This window comes from Python bivittatus, unplaced genomic scaffold, assembly GCF_059951505.1.
Source record: "Python bivittatus isolate LINGU-HERP-01145 unplaced genomic scaffold, Pbiv_v1 ctg000070_np1212, whole genome shotgun sequence".
NCBI lineage: Eukaryota > Metazoa > Chordata > Lepidosauria > Squamata > Pythonidae > Python > Python bivittatus.
This window is the reverse complement of record NW_028277034.1, coordinates 11,357,720-11,381,052: the sequence shown is the minus strand read 5'-3', so window position 1 is coordinate 11,381,052 and position 23,333 is coordinate 11,357,720. Positions and strand designations below refer to the sequence as shown.

The 23,333-nt window shown below is 37.6% G+C and overlaps 1 long non-coding RNA gene across 2 annotated transcripts in view; it reads right to left on the bottom strand.

The window, feature by feature from the left end:
* The window catches only part of LOC148216842 (uncharacterized), a 41,426-nt gene that overhangs the window by 5,751 nt on the left and 12,342 nt on the right, over nucleotides 1–23,333 (bottom strand). Inside the window, exon 5 of one of the 2 annotated variants that reach the window (XR_015794385.1) lies at nucleotides 12,897–13,066. This is a non-coding gene — a long non-coding RNA (uncharacterized LOC148216842). The remainder of the gene's footprint in view (nucleotides 1–12,896; nucleotides 13,067–23,333) is intronic. The other variant, XR_015794386.1, reaches the window with a different exon arrangement.

Sequence of the window (23,333 nt, the reverse complement as noted above, 5' to 3'; positions counted from 1 at the left end):
TCTTCTCTTCTCTTCTCTTCTCTTCTCTTCTCTTCTCTTCTCTTCTCTTCTCTTCTCTTCTCTTCTCTTCTCTTCTCCTCTCCTCTTCTCTTCTCTTCAGTTTGTATTAGATTTTACTATTATAATAAAAATTCTTAATAAAATTATATATCAGAACTGCCCAAAGCTGCTGCTGTTGTTGAAGGTAGATTAGATCTCAAACCCTACAACACCTTAATCCCTGTCAATCCCTGTCAATAATAATATTAAACTAGACCAAACTTTATAAGGCAGTTTCATATACTGTATATACATGTAATGTGTCTGAATCAAGATGTTTATGATTCTCAAATGCCTGTTTCATCTTCAAGGATCTATAGGAAGACCCAGTCTGCTTGCTTAGGCCCCCAAGGTTGACAGGTACAGCTGTGTTTTCCTTGCACTGAATATGGAGTTCTTTTCTTTTTAACTCACAGTGGGTATGCTTTGTTCTTTAAGAGAAATGTTGCCTAGTTTATAGAATAAAACTTTTTTCAGTAGCTAGCTGTGAGGCCTGACATTATACTGCCAAGAGCCAATCTTCAAAAGCTCTCCCACTGCACAATGTGATATGGTGAGGCATCTCCTCTGTTGGAGAAGAGGCTGGAAAAAGGTTATGATCTGCAGGAACAGAGGAAGGCATTGGTTCCTGGATGAAATCATTGAATATATTGTTTTTACTGGAATCTGATACAGCTCAAAATTAGCTGTTCAATTGTTTTCCTGCCAAATAAGGTGGGTTTCCATAATGTTTCTGTAATTCACAACTGATTACCCTGACCCTTATCATGCCTTTCTGCTTTTTAGTGATTTACCATAATAATAGACAGCTTAAAAAAGAAATACAGACAAATTGTTTAAGTTTAAATAATCTATATGTATATTAACAATACAGGAGGTTTTTGCAGGCAAAGCATTTTATGAATTTATTTAGTGAGAGAAAGCTAACAGCTGTGGTTCAGAATAAAAGTAAAAATACTAACAACTGAATGTCAAAATCCAGTATTACTGATATTAATTTATATTGATTTAAATGTAGAGAGTGCCAAGAAGTTGTTTATTTCTTATATACCCAATACACAATTGTAAAATGTATTAATTCCAGTCCCAGAGCTAAGGAGCCTATCATCTGGATTTATGCTTCATTTCTGGGATATAAAAAGTTTCAATCTGGCATTTATTAATGATTACTTGGAAGTAAATTGCAATGTGTTCCATGGAACTTAATAATATTATATGTATCTAAGAATACAGTGTCAATCATATTCAGCTTTACATAAACTCTTTGGAAGGTTTATTTGAATTTTAATACAATCAAGCTATCCCCTGTGAGCAATTAGGATAAAGGAAGATTAAAACCCAAATGAAATGAATTTTTTTAAAAATTAAAAATACTCTATTCTTCAAACCACTGATTTCATGGTAATCTAAAAGTAGTTGGGATGATCAATTTTCCTCCAGAAACAGCCTCATTTATTATATTACATGGCCAAAATGTTGGAGTCAGAAACCCTTTTCTAAATAAGTCAATCAACAGAGACTGGAGAATTTGTAAAGATTTCTCTTACCGCCATGCCTTTCCTCTATCATTAACAAACCTAGTCTTACAGGAACAAGACTGGAGCTTTGTAAAGCTTTCTTTGTCCAAATGAATGGTATTTATAAAATAAAATCAGACAGCAATTTCTCATTTCTGTTATTGTTATAGGCATTGTCCCAGTATTAAATGTATTGTTTATGAAATCAGCAGAGGTCAGGTTCTAAAGCGTGGACCTTTACATTGTTCATATTTAGTACATGAGTTTTCTTTCAGTACTCCTTTTTATTCCTCCCTCAGCAGTGGCAATTTCCTCACCATTAAGCAAACTCAGTCCTTACTGGTCTGTTTGGGGATCCATATCCTATGGTTAGTCTGGTTTGTTTTCATAAAGAAGCTTTGCAACTAGGAATCCCCTGAATAACCACGGGGCCTCCTTGATGCATTTTGTTTTTACAGTACACTTTTGATTGATCAGTGCAAAAATACTCACTCAGCAATGAATAAACAATTATCTACAACATTGTTAGTTACCCACAGAAAAAGTTGACTCTCTGATTATCTACATTACATGCCATATGAAGAACTGGTTCTTGGGTAGTATAATAGCAGTGGAAGTGAATATCTTCCATGCCTAACTTTTGCCAATGACAACAATATCTGTTTAGACAAGAAAGATTTAGAATTATCACTCAGTTCATCATAGAAAGACTAGAATAATGCTTGAAGAAAGAATTCTATTAAATAATGTTATGGGGATACACGCTATTTAATGGGTCAATTTATTATAAATTTTACATGCTTAGCAATATAGGAATGAAACCTGGACATCTTAGAAGCTGATTGATGCTCCTGTAGTTTTTCAATATTTGGATTTTGATAATAATCTAGGTGTTTCATTTAATGATTTGACAGCATATTACACTGACTAGAACAAGCATTTTTGTCTTCCAGTCATAACACAATACATCAACTCTCTTTACATAGTTATTGCAGCCCAGGATTGTATGGAATGGATGAATATAATAATGTTTGCCTCACATTCATTTTTTAAAATTCCAAATTCTTTCCAGCAAGTTTATGGAGCAACTTGTAGATCTTTTAAGTCCTCAAGGAAAAACAAACTAAATACAATTCTTCTCTAATTGCAGCAACCAAATTTCATAGGTGCATCTATTCCCAGTTTGGAGAATATGTTATCCCTACCTGCCGTACGGTTGTTAAAACAAGAGCTGATTTTGATGTGGAAGTTGGCAGTCTGAAGTTAGTACATCAAGAATGGCTGAATCCACACAGTTCATATTCAGTCTTCAAAGAGCTACAGGAATAACTTATAGACTTCTTCTTGGATGGAGAAGTCTGTCACTTTTACTTGCCATTTTTTTAAAGCTTAAGTTCTTTCCAGGTTGTCCAAACAAAATTCTTTTCTACTCTAGTTTTTTTTTTCAGAACTTTTTGTTAATCTTTTTGTCTGTCCACTGCTAATTGTTACAATTCAGATATTTATAAATACACCATTTATTGTCTGTTAACTGATATGATGTGCCTGAAGGCCCAAGTGGAACACATTCCATCACCTTATTACTGCATTTTGTCTCTATGATTCATATGTTTAATGGAATCACGAAAAAAGCAGCTATAAGCAACTGCTCTTCCCTCTCCAAATATCTTCTGTAAAGAAGACAATGAGCTTATAAAGTTACCTTTTGGTACCTTTGGGCACTGGGGAAATGCTCATTTTCCTGAAATAGTTAGGTAGAGGAATCCCAAGTGATCACTCAGCAGCAATTACGCAAGATCTAGGTGACTGATCTACTTTGAGTTACAACCCCTGGAATCTGTACCTTCCAGTGTTATTAAAGGCAAGTTGCAAAGAGTTCTGAAGAGTATTCAGACAATGAGATGGTAATTCTCATAAAGTATTATCATCACCAAATAAATGATTGATAAATACATTCTGTCAACTGAATGGCCAGCTACCTCTGGCAATCCAACTGGTAAAAAGAGAAGAGTTGCTAAATATTAGTATTGTAAGTTACAGTGGCAATGGGTGCACCATTGGAGGACCTGAAAGACCAGGTTAGGGACAGATCATTATGGAGAAAATCTATCTATTGGGTCACTAAGAGATGACACTGACTTGATGGCCCATAATCAGTCAATCAATCAATCAATGTAAGCTTACAAAACGAAAACCTGCAAATTTTGATGATTAATTTGTTGAAGCTTAGAGAAGCAGTGATAGTTCCTCTAGGAGCCTGCTTGCCCTTTCCTCCATCACTCAACCTACCTTTTATCTGTCTATGTGCTACCCTGCCTAGAAATAAATGCATTTACATGCACGTTTTTGATGCCTATGGCTACTAGGTTAGTAGTTCTTTAACATAAGGGTGTGTTATATAAGTGAAAGGAACAGCTGACCTGAGTTTGTTTTTCAGGGACAGATAGGATTGTGTTAAATATAACCAAGAAGAGACAAGCTAATTAAAGCAATACATTTTGGGATGTTAACAGAAGGACAGGAGATATAATATCTCATCCTAATTTTCCATTTAATTCATATCTTTAATTTTTTTCTCATTTTTTTAACCCAGGGCAGAAAAAAACCAAGTATAATAAAGCACTTAAAAAGCCATATGATGCAAATGACTGATATAAATAATTCATGGGGAATTGCTGTTCATCAGCACTTCAGTAACAACTGATTGATCCATCATAGGACCAGCTGCTTCCATAAGAACATAGGAATAGTTCTGCTGTTCTGATGTGCTCATATGCATATAAGAGAAAGAGAGAGAGAGAGAGAGAGACATACCCTTTCCCACTCCTGTTCCCTTATTTGTAGTCATGCTACCACTTCCAACTTGGAGGTGTAACTAAAACTTCAAAACTGGCATCTCTTCATAGATCTGTCCTTCAGGAATTTATTTTGCTTTAAAGCCATTCAGGTAAGCCATTCAGGTAATCACATCTTGTGATTATGATTCCGCAGGCTAATTATTTGCTGTTTGAAAAAAAAATACATACTTTCTTTGGAGTTCTCTGGCCTCAGTAATATCTGTGCCCAAGTGTAGATCAAGACTGCTGCAGACATTTCTCTATATGTTACAGCAAGGTTTCATCAGCACATTGATCCAGAAGTTGTAGATGCCTTGCTGTATTTATGATCTGCATGGGTTTGAATTATATGGGGTTGGTTGGTGATTGAGTGTTTCTTGGGAAGTGTCCATTGATTGGTGATTGAATATGGTGTTAGTTCTGTTCTCATTGGTTTGCCTTTTCAGTCTGTTGTGAATGGTTTGGATCTTGCATCTGCTTGGGTGGTAAATTGTTTCCAGTTCTGTTGTTTTGTTGATAGCTCCTTTATTTGAGTGCTAGTCTTCCAGGAATTCTCTGCCTTTTCTGCTATTTGTTTGGCTGATTATATCTGTACTATCCCAGTCAAATGGATGGTTTATTTGAGGGCATGGGTGGCTGTTAAGTTTTTCTGGTCTTGGTTCTTTGCTGCAGTTATGTGCTCCTTGACTCGTTGCTGTAAATACAGCTTGCCCTATGTAGTGTTGGTGGCAACCTTGGCAGAACAATAAATCACCTCCAATGAACCACAAAGAGTAAGATCAAGAAGCCCCAATGGAGCCAAGTTCTAAGAATGCCCTAAATCCACAAGACAGACAGGCTTTCGTGCATTCTTGCACTATTAACAAAGAGCAACATACCCTGTCCTACACCTTTTTCCAGTTTGATTAACATTCTTTTCAAAAGTCACCAGAACTGTATGTAATATTCTAGACGCAGACAAACATAGATTAGTACTAAGGCATTACAATGCAGCTTTTTCTCTTTTCGAATGATCCCTAATGGTTTCCTAATGAGAAAGGATCTTGCATTTTTCACAACTGATAGAAGCTGAACTGATGTCCTCATCGAGTATCCAGTATGACTCCAACAACGTTTTCTTGATGATGCACACAGGCAGCTCAGGCTGTAGCAGACTGAGGCTTTTTTGCCTCGGTGCCCATTGTTTTACACTGACTTCAACTGAATCACATCTGCCATTGCTTGACAATTCGCCAGCATAAAGAGAGCCTTCTAGAGCTCTTTACAGTCGCTTTTGGTTTTTGTCACCTGAATAGTTTGGTTTTACTGCCAAACCTGGCTAGCTTACTGCTTATCCCTCTCAATATCATTTATGAACAAGTTCAAAACAATCAGTCCCAACACAAGTCCTTGGGAGACTTCACTTCTCTTCCTTGAGAAAATTACTCATTGATTGCTACATCTTCCTTTCTCATTTTTTACCAGTTTGCAGTCCATAAAAGGATGGGTGATCTCATCCCATGGCTACTAAGTTTATTCCTTTGAGGAGGAATTTTGACAAAGGTTTTTTTGAAAGTCCAACTATACAATTCATCTCCGTTGATGTACTTCTTGTCACTCTCAAAGAACTCCAAAGGTTTGGTGAAGTATGATTTATCTTTGCAGAATGCATGCTGATTTTCTTTCAGCAAGGTTTGTTCCTTTATACTTAAGTTTTTAAAAATTACTGTTTCCATCAATTTGCTCAGAGCAGAAGTTAAGCTGGCCAGCCTAGATCCTATTTCCTGAATCTCTTCTGATTTATTACTTAAAAATTGGTGTCACAGTAGCTGTCTTCCAGCCTTTGGGCACTGAACTTAGTATGAGGGATAAGTTACATTTGATGTTTTTTAAATAACTCCTGGGTGACATCAGGAGCCAGTGATATGTTGTTTCATATGAGGTTCTAGAATATACTCTTGTTACCCTAACTCGCTTTAGTTGTGCCAGCCCTTCCCGAAAAAGTCAATACTGGCTCAAGTATTTATTCTAAGTCTTCTGTCCTAAACTCAGATTGAAAGAATTTATTCAGCTTCTTAGCAATCTCCATATCTGTCTCTAGCATCCCTTTTATTCCTTTGTCATCTAAAGGCCCATCTGCTTCCCTGGCTGGTTTTCAGCTTTGAATATATTTAAAGAGGTTTTTACTGTTTCCCTTACTGTTTTTTGCCATACACTCCTCACATTCTTTTCTTGCATCTATAATTGTCACCTTTGTTCTCCTTGTTAGGACAGGCTTTCCATTTCCTGAAGGAAGCCTTCTTTACTTTTACAGTTTCCAAACACTACTAGGCAGCCATGCTGGCCTCTTCCTGGACTTGGTTGACCCTTTCTTACATTTTGGAATATATTCCAGTGAAGCCTCAATTATTCTGGCTTTAAATAACTTCTAGTCATATTGGCCCTCTTGACTTTTCTTTTATGAATCTTCTCCCACCAGTTCCTTCCTTTTTCAGGGGTTTCTCCATTTGTGGACAAAGGAGACTGTGTTGGACCTGCTGGCAATTTCCAACTTGCATTTATGTTAAATGTAATGGTATTATAGCCACTGTTGCCTATTGGTTCCACACTAAATCACTTGCACATAATTTTTACCAGTTTTTAATAAGTTTAAATGAGTTTCAATTACATTTAAAGATCCAGTGTAGTTCTGTCAATATTCGCCATGGTGCAACTTGAACGGTATTCATTAAGTCCTCAGTTTTTCAAGTCATTAGCTCTTGACAAATGAGAGAAAGGCTCTATTTCTTCTTTTCGGAAAAAAAAGAATAAACAAACTTGGAGAGCTAGTGAAGTATAAGCTGTTTTTAATCTGTAAATACTATTGTACCACTGAGCCATGGAGAAGACAGTAGGGTTTCAGTTTCATTTGTGTTGTCATATTGATGGATTAGCAAATATTCTTCATGGGTTGCATGCCAAATGACGTCTTTTGAATTTGATTCCAAGGAAAACAGCAGGAATCCCACCTGATGAAAGCCCTAAAGGAGTTGTTAATTCTGGCTATTTTAGAGAAGTAATAGGTAACTGCAAAATTGAAACATATCAAAACATGCAATCCATTCCTTTCAAAGTAGCTTTCAAAAATTAGATTGAGTGTGATGGAGAAAGTAAAAGATGTCTTTAAAAGGTTTTGGAGGATTTCATTGCACACTGGACATCTCCCCAGAAACGTTTCCATAGATAAACTCTTTGAAAGACTGCTATGTACAAAAGAAAGTGAATAATAATATGGATGGTAATTTACAATACAAGCAAAGAAACCTCCCCTCCCCCCTCCCTTGTCTCGCAATTATTGAAACTTTCTTTTTGTAGTTTGGTAAGATAAATGAGTTCTTGGTAATTTCTATACAGCCTTTAGGATCTTATGATTAAATGCAGACCATGCCAAGCACATTTGCTGGCAAAACTGTAATGATAAAGTGCAGTGTTTTGTTTTTTTTTTTTTATCATTACAGTGTATTTCTACCTATAATCATAAGTATAATCTATTGCCAGTTCTGATTAAAAACAACAAGAAACTATTGCTTTTGTAGACTAGCTTTTGTCTGTGTATCAAAAAGCAGTTGTGGGGCTTTATTTGGACTTGGATGCAAGCATGAGAGAAGGGGATTAACAATTTTCCCTTATGGCATTTTCTTGATCCAGTCCCTTAACCTCCAGCTGCTAATAGCAGCAGGGAAAAAACAATATAGGCACAATATCTCTCTCAGAAATGGAAGAAAAGAGAATAAGAATTCTTTTTGCTAAAAAAACCTAAAGAAGTAAATGGAAAGGAAGTTTCCCAGCCCCTCCTCCTCCCCATACCCTCTCTCACATAATTGAGGACAACCCCCTACACACTGATCGGAATTTTCCTCCACAAAGGAAGAAAGATGGTTACAGGGGGAGAAGCGGATAGAAACTCTCCTCCTACACATGTCAACTGATCCTAGGAACCAATGGGCTGCAACTAAGGTTTCTATCTCATCATTTGTCTTGTTCCCAAGGATGTGTTTTACACCATAGAATTATAGTAATTTTTTCCAAACTATGTCGTTGATTTTGGAACAGCAATAAGCCATTCTTTACAGTGGGAAATGGCTGAGGAAATAGGAGTTTCTTCGCCAATGCCTGCAGCTAGAAGAACCAGGAGAGGAGTAGTGGTGAGAGGTACAGAAGACAGCATAATCACTCCCAGTAACTTTATTTCACTGCCTACCCTTCCTAGACCAGGTGGACAAAGAGGTTATTGAGGTTAAAATGCACACACATACACTGACTCTGTGAATATGAAACAAAGGTTTTCCTTTATAGAGAGGACTGCTGGTCTTCCGAGCGCAACTTGAAACTTTTCAGTTTACGTATAGTAGAGTCAAGAAGAGCAGCTGTTGTGTACAGAGTATAAACATCTATCGAATAGATGCTCGGAATGTTAAAGCACATTCTTTTAAGGCCAGTTTGCAGGTTCAGCATCTGTTGACTGTTAGATATTTACTACAAGCGACATGTTTCCCATGTCAGCTCAAGCAGAATACTGTTTAACAGAGACATAATCACAACTTTAATAGAAAATCATAAAGCTATAAAAGACCAGTTAATAACTTGGTTCCATAAGCCAAACCTTTGGACCAATAAACAACCAATCTTTGACAGCCAATCATTGGATCTTTGACTACTAACCACTGAACATTTATTGAGCAGAAAGCCAAGCGGGCTTTCCTGCAACTCCCTCAGGCTCCCTAAGATGCTCTCTAACACCTCAATCTTTCTTCAGGCCAGTTGGGCGTATTTCCAAACAAAGTACTGAGTGAGAACTAGCCACCTTCTTTATTTTCCAAGAATGTCTATGCAGCTCATGTGAAATTCAGATGCATTCTTAAAAATAAAAGTAATGCTAGAGGCCAACGCTCTTCTTGGCATCATGCTTACTTCCCATTCATGGTTTTGAACTAAAGGAATCTAAAAAACAAAATAAATTCAGGTGGACCATGCAGCCTGACAGGCACCAATGGGCATGTTGCATAGGTGTCTGCAGATTCCACCTTAAGATTCAGAATTATAACCAAACACTTGTGAGGGAGGGAGGGAGGGAGGGAAGGAAGGAAGGAAGGAAGGAAGGAAGGAAGGAAGGAAGGAAGGAAGGAAGGAAGGAAGGAAGGAAGGAAGGAGGCAATCCAAGTATTTAATTGTTATTTATCTTGCTCTATTTGTTCTCTGCCATCTATCTTCTAGGATTTTTTTAAAGTTCCATACAGTATCCAGCATTGCATTTAACATTACCCATTAAATTTTAGATATTAAATAGCAATGCCAATGTACAGAAAACAGCTATGTACCTATTTTACACTGTACAAATATTTTGGATTACGTCATTTCCAGAACAGTGGAACCTTATCGTTGTTGAAGTGGATTGATACACTGAACAGGAGGAAACTAACTAGCGTACACTTTGCATCTCTTTCAAACATTCATACAATCTACCCCTATACATTAAAACAATTCTATAGAAGCAAGGAGTGGCGTTTAAGGATTCACTAACTTATTGCTGTGCCTTGAAGTTACGTAGGAAAGCCATTGTTTCCTTAGCCCGGAATACTGATTCCTTTGTCTTTGTTCCGTCTTTGCTCTGACAGGGATCGTGCTGGGAATATCCTGAATGTATCTTCTTTTATAGATATGCAAGATTTGCCACATCTCTGGAACATTTATTTGCCTTGATGTAAGAGTGATAATTTTTGCCTTTTGAGGTAATGTATGAAATCAATCTTGACTATACAGATTCATAAAGCTTTAGCATGGGATTTCTAGGGGAAGGCAAAGCATCCAAGGAAGACATGGGAACAATGAGTCTGTTTCTGGCCAGCTGCTGAATTTCATGAAAGGTCCCTGGTAATTTATTGCTGAAAATGTTCATCATCTGTCCATTAAGCTACAAGTACTTTGTCTACACCTTAAGACCTGAAATGCAGCTTTCCATTTTTTTAAACTTAGTGCATGAGTAACATTTTTCTCTACCTTTCCATGACTTTCACCAATAAGTAATTAATTAGATGCACACAATTGTACTTTTTTTTTCTAAAAACAAGTATTGATTTTTTTTTAAACTTGTCCTTTAACTATGTACTTTATTAGGTTTGCCTTTTTTGTTGTTGCTGCTGTTCCCTTTTTTGTGGATTAAAAATATTGGAGAAGTACAAAAAGATTTATTGAATCTTACTCTTGTCTACTAAATAAGAACAGTTATTTAGTGATCTAGACATAGACAAGTCTTTTGCTGTAATCAGAACACTCCCTGATCTATATTACATTAATCATCACACAGGATCTCTATGCTCATGCTAATTAAGGTGATCCTTATGGATCTGGATAGATTCTGGTGGGTGCTGGGGATTGGGAAGCAGCAGCCTTTGGGGAAGTTTTTTGGGCTCCTGTTTAGCCACCAGCAACAGGAGGTGACATGAGTGTTTTCATATTTTCCTAAGAAGCAATTTTCTTTGTTTACTGAGGAGCTCTGAGAAATGAAGCTGCAGGAGTGAAGCCTAGATAACCAGTAGAAGAAGATGAAATGTGATTCTGACCAAGTGGGGATATGAGCTCAGGTTTGAGCTTATATCTTGATGGAAAGGCAAGTGAATCACTGTTACTTCTTTTTCCTTACTGTGTCAGCAAACTTTTGGCCAGCAGCCTTGTTCAGAGTGCCAGTTGCCTTCTGGGCAGAGGGCACCAGTTAGATCTCCCACCCAATTGCTATGATTGGTTTACAAAACATTTTGCCAAGAAGTCACTCAAATTTACCAACAATTTGACTTTTCATGGGCAGAGTCATATTTCATGGTCATATTATCTGGAATCCTTTAGGCCTGTAGACCCTGGGAAGTGGATAGGGTGTTCTCTGGGTTGTCCCCAATCATTTATGGATGGGATCCTTCACACACCCATGGTTTGAAGGAGGCTGTGATGCATTCATTACTGAAAAGACCCCTCCAGATTAATCCATACTTGACAACTTTTCCTTCTTGGGAGAAGTTCTGAGACTATGATTAATGTACAGCTACACAGCACCCTACATAAGGAAGCAGATTATTTGGACTCTTTTCAATCAGGGGCCTGGGTACAGATCAGTGATCACATTGGTTGCTTTTGCTTGGACCTAGATAGGGGTAGTGTATCTCTCCTGGTCCTTTTAGATGCCTTGGCAGCCTTGGATACCATGGTAGGTAGTATCCTTCTGGACTGTCTGCAAGGGTTGGGGACCGGAGGTGCTCTTTTACGATGGTTCTCTTCCTCCCTTAGCAGGCAGCTCCAGTCACTTCAGAGATGGAGGAGATGGGGGACAGATTACCCATGTGGTTACTCCCTTGTGATGTAAATCAGGATTCAATCTACTCTCCCCTGACATTTACTGGAAGCCACTGGAAGAAGTCATCTGTTCATTTGGGATACAGCATCTTCAGTATGCTGATGATGTCCAGTTCTATACTGCCATCAATACCTTGTCCTAGGGTCTGGAGATTGTTAGGGTTTGAGATATTGCTTATACCTTAAATAAATAATTCTTTACAATATGCCCCTATCTGCACATAATTTTGATGTCAGCTGAACACATGGAAGAGTGCAGGATTGTATCCCTTATGCTTACTGGCATAAATTGTAACAGAAAAACTGTGGGTCAAGAAGCAATATGTTGTTTTGGCAAACTTGCCAACACAGATCTACATATATAGCATCATTAACAGGTTTAGCAAAATTATCTAAGAGGTAAGGACATTAGACTAGCCCTCTGATATATGGCATCCTCCAGAAGTGTTAGGAAAATTCTAGAATATTAGGCAGCATGGCTGACAAATAAATTATGGGAGTTTTAATCCCAACACATTTAGAGAGCACCAGGTAAGCAAAGGCTTCAGTCAAGAGATCAAGCTCCAGCAATGAGTTCTAGATCAACTCTTCACCAGTATCATTGCTTATTCAGTCTTCTGTAGAGCAGCAAGTATTCCCCAGTGATTGTTTTAAGAAGGGAATGGGAAGGTAGAAATTGTGGGGGAGGCAGAATAAGGGTCTTTGTAATTAAATTAAGTTGCATTCTACTTAATCTTCCACAATTCAGCCACTACTAAGATATTCCTGTGAAGTTAACAGGCTAAGAGACACGGACCTGAAGTGATTGGCAGGATGTGAAACTTGCAGAATTCCTGAAAGATGTAAGCAATTTTTTTTACTTGTTTATGATCAAAGTCTTTCTAAGATTTGTTTTTAATGGTTGATCATCTATCTATCATCTATCTCCATCCCCACCCGCTACGGTGATGTTACACAGTTTCTGGCCATAATCCCTGCAGCTGTCAGGAAGTTACAGCGTAGCTTCTAGCTGAATAATGTTGCTCATCTCTGAGGTAAGGGGTGCAGCCAACATCAGTAGACAAACTGTGGGGGAGAGAGAATCGAGGTCCTTTAGGGTAAGAAGAGATGATACATAGACTGTAAGTGCATGAATAATTCCTACCTGAGGTGGAACAGGTGGAACTGTCTCAATGTTGAGTTAAAATGCGTATCATCTGAAGCCAAGGTATTTATTGCAGGATCTTCAGCAGAAACTCCCACAAGCATTTCTTTTGCAACCGGAAGATTCAATTTGCTAATCAGCTCACTCTCCTGACTGCAAGGCCAGCCCTGCTGGGAAGAATTACAATATCTGATCAACTCTTCTAAGTACAGTATTTTGCCTTATTTTCTATGGATGGGAAGTCTTCAATGGCTATGGAGGCCATGTATACAAAGTATGTGCTGCATACCAACCTTTTGCCTGAAGAACAAACACCCTTTAAATTAAGAGGGTTAGAATGACATGAAGAAAAGTCTCCAGTTTTAAAGCATAAGCTTTTCTACTTAATAGCCTGGGCTGTGCTTTCCTATAGCTATCACAACATGGCATTGCTTTTTCTTTTTCTTTTCAAGTTTGATTTCAAGTTTTTCCTACTAGGAAAAAAATAACTTGGTTTCATGGTATATTTAAGGTGGAATGAAACAACGTTTAGGCAACTGTCCCAATGACTGTATATTTATTCTGCTAACCATTTATTTATTTGTTTATTTATATTTAGGTGACACCCAACTCCAAGCCAACTCTGGGTGCTCACAATATAATAAGCAACAAAAAGAAAAATACAATAAAAATAAAAATACAAAACAAAACCATATGGGATCCACTTGCTGGATACAAAATCATAGACAAAAACACATCCAAGAAGGGACTGTATCCACCCTAACCCAAGGTCTGGGAAAACAACCAGGTCTTCAGGGTCTTACAAAATGTCATTTATAACTTTGGCACTGAAGAGATTTTTTTTCTCTTTCAACTCTGGTGGATGGGATGCAAAGAAGTTTTAAGACTCCACATGCCACACACAGTTGTCTATGCATTACATATGTGCAGACATTAGATAAGTAATATTGGTAAGGTGCAACCAGGTAGGGTCTTCTTAAGGCCTTTGATGATTTTTTGTTGTTGTTGTTGAATGCATTCATATAATCCAGAACATTGTTGCTTATGAGAATATCTGAGCTGAAGTGATAGCCAGGACTCATTACTTGTCAACCAATGTTGGAAGGGGTGCCCTGGACAGGGATAAGCAAACAGTGAAACTGTCAGCCATTCAAGGTAGAACACACTAGGAAACCTATGCCATGTAGGTCAGTACTACTTTAACTGTAAAGCTATAGTAACAGAATCTTGTAAGTCTGAATGGCTTCTCCCTTTATCTTCCCCTTTATCTTCATGGGGAAGAACTATCAGCTAGGGATAGGCCTGAGAGGTTTACTCACATTACTTTCTTGGGCTGACCATTGCCTTGATAGTGGTTCTTCATCCTGTCTTTCAAGGCCATTCCCTCTTCCTTCTACATGAAAACATCAACTGAATTACAATCCCTCAACTGTAGCCAAACGTCCTGGCATTGGTGAACTTCCTACCAACATCTGGATTTGCCCCAATGATCATCAATATGGAATGGAATACTTATCACAAGGACCTGTCTTTGAGTCTGCAAAAATGTTTGTTCATACTTTGACTTGATTCAGAAGAGAATCAAATTCCAAAAAGACATTTCTGACAATATGCTGAAATATATCAGTCTTCCAGATACCTGTGATCTATGAGATAGGATAGGACGCGCAGGTTGCTTCTTGGCCTTCTCTGAAGTGAGCCTGTCATGATCTGTCTTTTGCAGTATGCCAAGCCTTAACACTGGCATATCTTAGGCATTTTAAAAAAGCAAATAAATATCGCTGGACTATATTTCTTGCATTTTTAAAATCAGCATGTATTGCACAGAGAACATTTAGTCACTTCCCCACATTAAACAAACAAACAAAAAAGAAGTTCTACAGTGAATGGCACATTATGTAGTAATTTTGTGGAATAGTCTAGTAATTTTAAGATCCAAGTCAGGAACCTTAAAGGTGCTCAAATGTAATTTACATTTACATACAACCCAAACCTATGCAGTTTCCTCTTATGAACTTTATTTTTCTTTTTAAATGGATGGTCGATGTATGCCTTTCTTGGATTTGTTTAACAAATTGGTCAAGCAGCACATTATTCATTTATGATAAACATGGGATATTGCCATAAGGTATATTAATTATCACCAAATAGCACATTCTCTTGAATCCCTATTCCAGGCCCAGAAATTCAGTGTCAGATCTCTTAGGAACTGTGGAAATTAGAGGGCAAATTTATTTCCTCACATATGTTCTAAGGCCTATAAAGCTGATGCAAAACACTTGCTTTCCGTCTCCCTGCACTTTCAGCATCCATGATTACTCTCCCAACAGATGCCATATCCTGTTCCTTTTCCTGTTTCTGAACAGGAAGTGCCAGCAGAAACTACGAAGCTATGGATTGTGTAGCATTTCATGGATAATACAACTCTGGGCCTTTAACAATATGCTTCTAAACAAGTCTACTCTTTGGCTTGATAGGGTCAGCAGGTACAATGTGGCTTTTTCTGCTCTGACAGTGTTCCAGCAGATCCAGAATGTGGGTAGTAGGGAAGAGTTTTTGGATAAGTAACAGGATGCAAGATGTACAATTTTGCTCCTCACACTAACACCCCAGAATCTATAGTCCATGTCCTGTTATACTTCATTCTTCATAAAGATATAAGGTTCTGCCTTATAACTCCTTATTTAACAAAGTACCCATGCAATTATGATTTATTTTATGTATAACTGCTATTATCAGACTGGTGTGATTCAGTTTTGATGAAAGAAGGTTGGCTTTTTAATTTTTCTCATGCCGAAGGCTAGTTTGCAAAATACATCTGCCATCTGCATAAGCAGTCTGGACTTTGGGGAGTACTTCATTGCATAGGCAAACATGCAAAAATATTTGAATTCTTATGCATATATCACTTTTCTAAATAATGAGACATCATTCTCATTAGCCTACCTTTGGACCCACATCAGTTCTCCAGAGAGGCAGTTCTGGCACCAAAAATGTGCCTTCCAGAGGTCAGAGCAAGCTTCTTTTTCATTGCTTCAGCCTGATTACTATTTATTTGTTCCTTTATACACAGACCTATACATGTCTAGATTCCATCATACTAACTTGGAGCCACTTAGGTTCTACCTCCTTCAAAACCCACAGTGATGTTATAGCTATTTTATGGTTGCTCTGAGTAAACATTGCTGGATCCTATTCACAAGTTTACCTAGCAGGCCCTCTGAGTAGAAAGGGAGGATATCTATTGAAATTATTCATCCAATCTGTCTATCTTTTATATGTGTAAGCTTTTGCAATATGAAATAAGAAAGAAAAAAAAGATAAGGAACAAAAAAAAGGTTTAAAAAGGCAATATTGCAAGACTCAGACTGGACTGGCAGCGACTGGGATGTTTAACCCACATCTAAGCCATGCCCACGTCTGTAACTAAGTGTAAACATGGCTAAAATACTCCCTGCCTGTTTATTTTGATTTTTGTTTTGCTTGTTTTTTAACCATTTTCAGAAAGTTTCTTAAAATTCACTTGACTGTCTATTTTTGGTCACATATTAGTTCAAAACACTGGTGCTTGTGATCCTCCATTTAAAAATTCTTGAACTTAACTAGTGTGTATGGTACCTTACTGAAAGTTACAATGAGAGATTTACTATGCAATCGCCTCAGTAGATGAATTGAATCTGGTGAGAATTAGCATCCGCTTCAGTTAAGTTTATTTTGGCATTGAATTCAACAAAAGATATGTCCATTTAATGACTGTCAGATGTGGAAAAACACAGAATAATCAACACTAATTAAACACTTTCCCAGTGTAACAGTGTTTTTTCCCCCCCTTTTAATAAGATAATTACTAAAACTTAGACATTTGAAGTGAAGCCAATATAACAATTAAAAGTAATGACAACACCAGACCAACATACCTCTCTAGCAGAAGTATTCAATTTCACTGATTTTTTTTCCTCCTTATATTTTGATCTGTTAGTTATGGCTGTAGCTTTTAATATAAGTAGATAATTGAGAAAGTGGATATTAAACAGAACATTCACAGAGAAAATGTGATTTCAGAGAAAAAGTTATTTCCCTCAGATTATTCTGATATGGATTTTTCCTTAATATGGTTTCCCTTAAAAATTGCCCTGAAAGACCACATAAGCAAGGTGATTTGGGATGACACTGGCATAATGAAATTGGGGTAGAGCTATGTTTTCAAAAAGAAGTGTATTACTTCTATCTTTTTATATGGAGCCAACTGTTGGTCAGCAAAGCACTGTTTAAATCATGAAGCCAGTTAAATGGAAATTGTCAAACATATTAAAGATGTGCTGACATTTTCACAGGCTGTTTGCCTCTGAATAACTTCAATGATTGTTTTGAAGGCTGGCCTGAAATATCACTGAAATTTCTCTTTCCTGGTAAAAAGTGGATACTTTCTTGATAATCTCTGCTAACAACTGTTACTAGGTCAATAATGTTCCTCATTGTTAAGAACAATCCTAAGTTTGCTGGACATTTCAAAAGCTGATTCAACTTTCTTTGTTCTTTTTTCAAAATTATACAGTACCTACTCTTACGTCTAAAGCAACATGTGGAGTTTTGTCAGATACAGATATTCCCAGAAAAGGCTACTTTGAAATATAATTAAAAAATCAAACACAAAAGATTTATTCTGTCCCACATCCAATATCCTAAAAGATCAGAAAGCCTGCTTCATTTTTTAATCAATATACCTTTTATTTTAAAAAAAACTTTCATAAAAGGAGATTTGATATTAAGTACCATTTAAAAGAACAGGGTGGAACAGTTTTATGTTAAATTATGCAAATGTAATCTAACAAAAGTAATAGTGTAAACCCCTGCCAGCAGAAATAACTTAATTGCTATTGAAGTTTATGTGCTTTTTCTTTTTTCAGTTTAGCGGCACAGTATTTGCCATCAAAGGCCCTTTACCTACTTGAGCTAACATCCTCAGTAAAAACTGGTCACATGAATTTCACTAGTGTTAAATATTACCGCATTACAGTAATTACAGAATATTACAGCACACTTTAGGCCTGGCTTAATCTTATTCTGCTCAAGCTGCTCCTGTATTGCTGAGCCAATATCTTAGGCCAGCAACAAGGTTACTGAGCAAAGCTGGCTGGCTGTCTCACTCAGATCATCTCTGGGAAAAGGAATCAGATGGAAGAGTGGCCAAGCCAGCCCATCCACTGCAGTCAAGTAGGCCATCTGCCCAACTATGCTCTCACTAAGTCATATGGTAGGTGCTGGTGCTTTTGTCTCATTATGGAATCTTCCCTGAGTGGTCAACAAGCTGGGACAGTTGTTAGAAGGCAGAACTATGTGGGCAAGTTGCATTCATAAAATAGCAGTCATAGTAGACAAATCCAGTTATAAAACTTAGATTTACCAGAATGGTCTCCGCTATTCCTCCTTACTTAACCTTTGCTTAGCTTTATTCTTTTTCTGAGGAGGTGGGCACACTTCAGATAAAGCACTGGGCTGCACCACCCATCAATTTTATGGGGTCCATTAGGGGACCAGAAATATTCTTAGAAATAAAGCTGTTACTGGGGTCTAGGGAAGCATCCACATTTCCTACTTGGCCTATTGCCAGTATGAACTCCTCACTACTTACGGAGTGCAGGAATGGATGGTATTGTCCTTCTCCCACTCCAACCCATGACAAAAATACCTTGTGGCCTTGTTTTATACCATCTGCACATTTCAAGGAGGAATGAGGAGCAAAAGCAGAGGAAGCTGGTTGAACAAATAAATAAGTGAGCAGCAGTTAATCAATTAGCATTGTGCCCAGTGAGATTTTGCCCAAGAGCATGAACTATAAACAAGCTAGAAAAAGAAAGTATAGACCATTTGCTTCTTATCTGGTTGAGGGGAACCTTTTCTTATACTGGTGCTTGGCCAGCTCTAGCAGCAAGAGAGGTGAGTATAAGTGAGAGTGTGCATGAGTGAGTAGATGGGTGCCTTTCTTATTATTATAGGAACTCAGTGTCCTTGCACTTTGTTGCAAGATCCTAGCAGCTTCTTAATTGGAATTCTAGGTTAAGGTTAGGGAAGATCTTTCCTGGAGTAGTGCGTGCATGTTCCCTGAATAAAATCCCTCCATTGACCAAGGTTGTACACCAACCATTTCAGGCTGCTTAATCTCAACTGCTTACAAGCTGCAGATCAAAGCAAGTGGGGAGAGCTGGAAAGCATGTGCCTTAATGTGAAGAGTAAGGAAGAATTATTGAGTATAACTGGGATATATAAAAATGCAAGGGACATGTCACCAGTTACATTTTGAGAACTGGTGATACGTGGCACGCCCCTCTTCTCCAGTGCCTGTTCACTGCCCCATGAAGTCCTGCCAATTGGTTATACTCTCTGATAGTCAGCAGTTGCTGATTTTTTGTTAATAATCAATGAGCCATCCTTAACTCTAGAATCTCATGATCCATCTCCCAGTTTGATTGTAGTACTATTGGAACTATGATGGTACTGGATGGATAGAAGGATGGAAGGATGGAAGTAGTCTGTGTGGGTGTCAAAGGAGATAATGGGAGGGGAGAGGAATATGAAGGCATTCATGTGTGCAAACATCTGTGAAAGCAAAGTAGTGGCATGGAGACTAGTGAGAAGGGAACAGTCACCTAAAAAGAAAAGGCAGGCACAAGGAGACCAATCCACACAGAAGCCAGCAAGTGAGGCTTGCCTTCCCTGCACAGACAGGAAAGGCAAGAAGCAGGGCAATGACCAAATGGGTCTTGCCCTGGCCATGGTCTGGACTGATCACTGGCCCAGGCCCCTTTGCCAGTAAACTCAAACCTGGACTGGACATCCTCAAGGTGGTTTAAGATATGGCAAGGAATAGCACAGGAGACAAGCAGAATTGCCCTGGGACCTTGCAACATGCTTGCTTTCTCTCTGAACTTTCTAAAATGCTGAAAACACAAACAAGAATATATCCAGAAAATGGAAGGAAAGTAACCAAAGAAAAATCAAGGCAGTCACCAGAAATTGTAGGACTGTATCAGAAAGACTAAAGTACAGAATGACCTCAGGTGACAAATGTATTGACAAAACAGTAAAAATGGCTCTTTTGGGTACACGAGAAATAAAAGGAAAGGCTACAAGTCTGTTGGGAGGAGAAATGGATGGCACATGTGATGGTGAAAAGGCAGAATGTGTTAACTCTTATTTTATGTCTCTCAGAAGGGAAATGAAGTCCTAGCTAACCATTATCTTACCATTAGAGGACAGAAGAGCTGCAGCTCAGGATAGACAAGAAGAAGATAAAAGAACATTTAGCTAATTTAAATTAATTGAAGTTTTGAGAGTCAGATGAATTACATTGTAGGGCACTGAACATACTAGTGGAGGTGATTGCAGAACTACTAACTACAATCTTTGAGAATTCCTGGAGTACTGGCAAGGTCCTCGAAGACTGGAGGAGAGCATGTCTTGTTCCTGCCTTCAAAAAAGAAAAGGAGGATCTGAGAAATTGCAGGCCTGTCAGCTTGCTGTTTATGTTGGCATGTTCCTTGAGCAGATTAGGAAACAATAAATTTGCTAGCACTAAGATGGGAATGCAACAATCAACAAGAGCCAGCACAAGTGAAATGTGCTGCAAACAAGTCATGCCAGACTACCCCTACTTCTTTTATTTTTTGACAGATGCTAGCTTAGTAGATCATGGATATAGTGTACCTTGACCTTAGCAAAGCATTTGACAAAGTTTCTCATGATAATGTCATTAGATCATACTATTTAGATGGATTCATAACTGGGTGAATGATGACACCCAGAGAATGTTCATAAAAGGCTCCATATCTGCTTGAAGAATAGCATCAAATGGAGTGACATGAGGTCTATCCTTTGCTATTTAGCATTTACTTCAACATGAATTATCTGGATGAAGAGATTTAGAGGATGACATTTGGAGAAGACATAAAACCAGGAGGACTGCCTTACACGCTAGAGGAAAAACAGAACCATTAAAAAGGATCTAGACAGGTTTGAGGAAACTTAACTGGGATGAAATTTACCAGGGAGAAATATAAAGTCCTGTATCTGTGAATAAAAAACTAAATACACAAATATGGGATGGAAGAGACCAGACGTGACAGTAGTACTTGTGAAAATGATCTGGGTGTTCTAGTAGATTACAAGTGGAACATGAGTCAACAATGTGATGCAGATGCTATAAAGGCAAATGTTATTTGGAGGTATTCAGACAAAGAGTGAATAGCTACCTACCTGAAATGCTTTACCAGAACCTGAAATTATCAGGAGACTGGACTAGATGACCTCTGAGATACTTTCAACTCTAGATAACCAGACTCACACACAGTGTTTGTGTGTGTGTGTGTGTGTGTGTGTGTGTGTGTGCAGACAAGTATATGTATATCAAATGTGGCAGAAAGCCTGGCTGTCAAAACCTGTCAAATGTATTGTCTATGGATGCATTGGTTCCCCCCTTGCATACCTCTTTGGGACACCAAACTTAATATATTGTGTGAAACCAGCCAACTGAAATTGATTCAAAAGCCTATTATCTAAACACACTGAGGCCTAGGAGAATGTGCAAATTCAATTCAACTGAATATAATACTGTTTGACTGTATATTTTGTTTTGTTACAAATATTTCAAAATATCTATACTGACCTTTTGTATCATATTTATTTTTATTGATATTTAACCAAATTACCAGTTTTTGCCTGAAAGTCTAGCTTTGGCTCTCACTAAATCATACTGGTTTTCCTAAATCATACTGGTTTTCCTCGTCATTTTATAAACTACCACTCAGAAGCTTCAAGTTATAAAAGGAATAATTCTTTAAGATAAGTTAAAAAGAAACAAAAGAAGTTCACAACTTAATATTTTTTGGCTCAGTGCACAGTCCTTAGTGATGAGGCTAGCAGGAAACACAGGGAAAATAATACAAGGAAACCTTTTCATCAACACCCATCCCCAAAGCTAGGTCTCACAGGTCTTTGTTTGGCTTTTTGAGGTAGACTCCTAACAACACAGCCAATGTGGGGATCACTGATCAAACACCCAGCCAAATAATATTTTTATCATATTGACATAAGTATGTTAAGAACTGCCAAGCATACTTAAATTAAAATACAATTTTTCTTTTTCAGGAACTGGATGTTTATACTTAAGTTCCCTATCTCAGCATACCACAGGCTTCTTAGCATTATGCCTCCTCCTCCTCCTCCTCCTCCTCCTCCTCCTCCTCCTCTTCTCCTCCTCCTCCCCCTCCCCCCATAAACACTTAACACTAGAACAATTCATTTAATGGCATTCAAGTTTAATATATCATTAACATATTGTTTGTGCAACATAACTATTTATATTGAAAATAACATAGTGAATTAGTTTTAGGAGCTTGAAAAAACTTAAATGGCATAGGTATGCATAAACCAATACAGTTTTGTTAGCAGAATGGCATTTGACAAGGATGCTGATTACTTTTACAATCTTAAAGAGAATACACCTTAACTGTTTCTTTTAAAATATTTATAATGATTCTTCTAATTAGAAAGGAAATATGAAAATGATTCCAATTAACCTTAAGGGGTGTAAATCATATTGTGTTCTTTGTTTAGATAGGAAATTACGTGATAGGGAGGAGGCAGGATATCCTGTTCATCATACTTTCCCCTACAGTTATAAGCCCTGAACCACTTTTCTCACTTGTAAAAAATCCCATTAAAACAGCAGGAGGTTTTTCTCTAAGAAGCACTGAGTTAGGTCCTGAAATACTGGAATGAGGAAATAGTAGACTAGTCTACTAGTGACTGTTTATTTATTCATTTATATATGCATAAATATTATTTATATAGCTACCCGTCTCATGGCAGTGTTTTTGGAATTATAATTGAAAATATTAAATAATTTTAGTCTGCCTAGCATTTTATTCTTTTAATTAATCAACCTTATCATAATAGTAGAGTATTATTCTTTTTATTAGGACTGGATCCACACAGCTCTTCTCATTCACAGTCAGCAGATTCTGTGAGTGGTTCTTCCTCTTCAATAACTAGCACTTATTTTATTACCAATTCAGCCAGTTGATCTTTATAAATACTGCTTGAATATCCTTCTACAATTCTCACAATAATACCTATGTGCATTTCACACTGAATGTGATTCAGTCTATTCTTGGAGACTACTAATCTTTCTCCTTCTGTAACTAACATAATATTTGCTTGATGATGGACCCAAATATATTTTGATCATTGTGTGCTTACACTTATGTTGCATTCAATCCCTAACAATCAGCAACACTGAATTAAGAAAGGGACATCATTATGCACAAACCTATTCTACCTACCTAAAATTTGATATTAGTGTTCCTTACAGACATTACTGTAACACATATTTTATCAAATTCTGTCCCAAGCATCTAAGTTACTCTGTCTGTCTGTCTA